This window comes from Panthera pardus, unplaced genomic scaffold (genome assembly GCF_024362965.1).
Source record: "Panthera pardus isolate Hobbes unplaced genomic scaffold, ASM2436296v1 HiC_scaffold_6, whole genome shotgun sequence".
Classification (NCBI taxonomy): Eukaryota; Metazoa; Chordata; class Mammalia; order Carnivora; family Felidae; genus Panthera; species Panthera pardus.
Window position 1 is genome coordinate 30,907,800 of NW_026526991.1, and position 4,340 is coordinate 30,912,139.

Here is a 4,340-nt window from a genome sequence, read left to right on the forward strand (position 1 = left end):
TATCAACCTGTCTCTTTTGTAATTTTATTATTTTAAGCTTAAACATGAATATGTAACCTGGGGTCGAAAGGTCCAAATTTTGACAAGAAAATGGATTCGGCAAGTTAAGGGCATGCCCTCATTTTCCCTGATATAAACCGTTTGCCTAATTTTAAGTGTATAATATCAATCAAATTAGTTCAGGAAGTGAAAAGTTTCAAATAAGATCTGAAATTCCTCTATCAGAAAATTGCAAATATATATATTTTTACTTTTATTTGAGACTGATCTACTTAGAATATATTGGAGAGAGGCTTATATAGTTATATAAGCAGAAAACTCAATCTATGTCGATTCAATGTCCATTGTATTCAATCAGTATATGACTGATGGTTCAATCACTGCCTATTCATTCATTTACACAAGTAGTTATGGAGCAGCACTGCTACAAGAGATCTGTGCTCTCAAGAGGTTCTTTCAGGTTGAGTGATATAAATTGCCAATGATAATGTAAACGGCAATTACAGTGGGTAAATACAGTTTAGAAGCTAGCAGGACACCAATAAAGGCATTTAACTCAGACTTGGAAGTGATCTTAGAGCCCTGAAGACCTGAGAGAAGGGTTCCTTTGGGTGCATAGAATTCTACCAGCCACTGCAAGGGAGAAGAGTATCTAAAGCAGAGTATTCTAAAACAAAGAGTGCATGGCCCATTTGAAGGATTAAGAGTAGTTCCATGTGAGAAACTGTGAGGGTTGAGGAAATAACAGGGACTGAGGCTGGAGAGGTAAGCAAGGGCCAGATCATGATGGCAGCCATGGTAAGGAGTTTGGGGTCTTAATTACTCTGTGGGAAAAGGAGAGACATACAAAATCTTAAACAGATTACTATAGTCAGATTTGCACCTTGGACACACATCACCCTGACTATAAGGCAAAGGATGGACTGGAGGTAAGCAAATCATCTAGGAAATGATTAAAGTAATCTAAGAGATAGTGGTGTCCACTATCCAATGGGGAGAAGTAGATGGAATAAGGAAAAATTTAGGAGTAAATTAATAGGACTGAATGATTTATTTGGATGAGGAGGTAAGCTAAGGGAGAGGAAAGAGTCAAAGATCATGCCCCAGATTCCGGTTAGAAAACTGGGTGGATAGATTTGGGACTGTTGAGTGTTTGGTGTCAGGCAAATACTTAAAATGAGATTTCTAATAAAAAATTACATTTACTCAATGGGAGTGGGTGAATAGGTGAAAGGGGAGTATTTTATCATCAAAAACTCTTTCATTTGTGAATGATATAAAACCTCACTCAAGCAATCAAGGAAATGTATTGGCTCACATTACGGAAAAATCCAGATGTATATTTAAGGTTTCAGACCCATCTGCATCCAGATCCAGAGACTTAAATGAATTAATCAGGATTCCATGTTTGTGTGCTTTCCACAGTGATAGCCTCATTTTTCTGACCCCCAGCAACCCTGTGCTTATATCATTTTCATTGTCCAGCAACCTCAGCAGACAGAACATAATTATTCCTTGATGGCTTCAACATAAGTCCTAGCAAAGAATCTCTTGGGCTCTATTTGACCTGATTTAGGTCATGTGGATATCTCTAATTTAACCCCTGTGGCCAGATTGAAGGGGTGAAAATGTCTACTGCAGTGATGTAAGTCACACTTTTGTAAGATAAACATGGGAAAACTGAGAAAAATAGCCAGGCAGGTGGTAGGAAATGAAAGCACTGGGAAACAAACTTGACTATACTCAAGAGGGAGGAAATGGTCAGGTGTGGCTAATGACAGAGTTCAGTCAACTAAGAAAAGAATTTAAAAGATTAGTTTGGTTTAGCAACAAAATGATGATTTATAACCTTGGCAAAGGAGTTTCAATACGTGGTAGGTCAGAAGAGAAAACAGAATGACACACATGAGAAACTGGTAAAGTGGGGGAGGCTGGGAGAATAGACAACTCTTTTGACGGTGAGGAAGAGGTAAGCAGCGGGATGGTGATCACGTTCACAATTGCAGCTGCATTATTCTGGGAGCAAGTAAACGACCACCGACAGTCAAAATAAAGGGTGGCTGCCACCACCACTCTCAGCATCTCCTGGCTCTGCCTCTGCATTTTTGCCATGCAAGCCTGGTGTCTCATTTTGAGGCAGAGGAGAATGACACTCACCATCTTGACAATAACAACAATAAAAGATAGTCAGTGACAGAAACAATGGCCACATTAACTTCTAACATAGCAGGGCAGAAGGGATTTGAGACTATTTAAGAATGAAAGAATGAGGGGCACCTGGGTGGCTCAGTCAGTTAAGTGTCCAACTCTTGATTTTGGCTCAGGTCATGATTTCACGGTTCATGGGTTTGAGCCCCACATCGGTCTTTGTGCTGTGTCAGCACAAAATCTGCTTGGAATTCTCTCTCCCTCTCTGTCTACCCCTACTCCACTCATGCTCTCTCCCTCCTTCCCTCTCTCTCCCTCTCTCTCTCTCTCTCAAAATAAATCTTTAAAAATTTTTTAAAAAGAATGAAAAAAGTATATATGACACAGTAATGACTTACCAGGATTTTTAATGAAGCCTATTCATCTCTAATTTATGAGAATCCATCATTAAATTTTTTAGGTCCATTTACAATATTCATGTGTGTGTCAAAACGGCACTGTAGTTATTAAATGGGCTTTGGAATTAGATTCAAAAGTGGCTCTAATGCTACCTACTTGTGATTCTTGGAAAAATTATCAAAGTTCTCTATATCTTGACTTTCTCATTGGCAAAGGATGGCTAGGAATAATAATATCCACTACATACACATGCTCTGAGGATTAAATTACATAATTTAAGAAAAGAACTTATCACCATGAGGATCACATATAAAGTATTCAATCATGTTTACTACTATGGCTGTTGTCATTACATCTTTTATTTAGTCCCTTTTCACTGTGCATTAACTAATTAGTATATTTAAATGGTAAGTTTTGTTCAACAATACATGATAATAAGTATAGTGAAAAGTTTTTATCAATTTGTGGCATGCAAACTGCACTTTTAAAGTTTATTTATTTATTTTTATTTATTTGAGAGAGACAGACAGTGTGAGTCGGGGAGGGGCAGACAGGGAGAGAGACAATCCCAAGCAAACTCTGTGTTGCCAGCACAGAGCCTGATGTGGGCAGGAACTCAGGAAACCCTGAGGTCATGACCTGAGCGGAAACCAAGAGTAGGAGGCTTTAACCAGCTGAGCTACCCAGGTGCCCTGCAAACTATACTTTTATATTTACATTCCAGTATATTATTTGGTCATCATTAACTACAATAACAAAATGCAAGAGAGAAAAAAAAGAAAGAAAAGAAAAAAACAGGATGCCCATTTTCTTTGTCCAATCAGATAACATTGCTTTTATTAACTTAAAACTCAATTTCTATAGTTATAGCATCTATTAGCACTCACTCATTTTTAGCTCTTTCGCTAAATGTAAATCCATGGTGTCCTTGATTCATGTCCCAGTGAATTCTAGATTTGCACTGGAGCTTGGTCTTGATTTAGTAAATGCCTTCAACTTCTTTGTTTATAAAATGACAACCAAAATATTGGCACTTTAGTGATAATAATGAGGTTCTTTTTCGCACACTATAATTTTCTCCTGATCTGCATCAAAAGACTATTGAGTGATTGCTTCGCCAGTACATATACTAAAATTGGAAGCATACAGAGATTGGCACAGCCTCTGTGCAAGGATGACACACAAATTCATGAAGCATTCCATAAAAAAGACAAAACAAACAAACAAACAAAAACTACTGATGAAGAAAAAAAACCTAAATTATGGTTCTGACCGCTAATGATGAATTTACAGCATAGTAGCATCTCACATGGGAATTAGTTTTAAGGTTAGTACTTAAGGTAAAATGAAATGAAACAAATAATGCCCTTGCAAATGAACTTCCAGTAAAATATCCATTAAATCCAATACAGTTTTCCCTCCGGTCTTAGAATAGAGCTGTTTTTTTTGGTTAAGCAACAGGCGACAGTTGGCATTAATGTCTCAGAATAAAAGTATTTACTGCATGTTTAAAAAATGAGGATTACAGTTACTGCAGCAAGATGCTTACACTCAGGTAGTTGAGAAGGAGATAACTGGGGAATTGCAGATTCGTATCTTCCATTTCATGCTTACTGGGGGCTGTAAGCTCATCCTGTGGACAGTGGATACAATTAGCTGATCTCTCTCTCTGCTCTCTGCACATGTATAATTGAATTTATTTAAGTTACGGAAGCATACCATGCTACTTCTTTATCATGTTTAGCAAATGACATCAGTATACTAGATCCTTTAGCGTGTTTGAGCAATCTTTT

The 4,340-nt window shown here is 37.6% G+C and overlaps 1 non-coding gene across 1 annotated transcript; it reads left to right on the forward strand.

Annotated features, from left to right (window-relative positions):
• The first annotated feature begins 3,652 nt into the window (after positions 1 to 3,652).
• On the forward strand, positions 3,653 to 3,756 carry LOC128775166 (U6 spliceosomal RNA). The gene has a single exon (XR_008419814.1). It is a non-coding gene; the product is annotated as a U6 spliceosomal RNA (small nuclear RNA).
• The last annotated feature ends 584 nt before the right edge of the window (positions 3,757 to 4,340 follow it).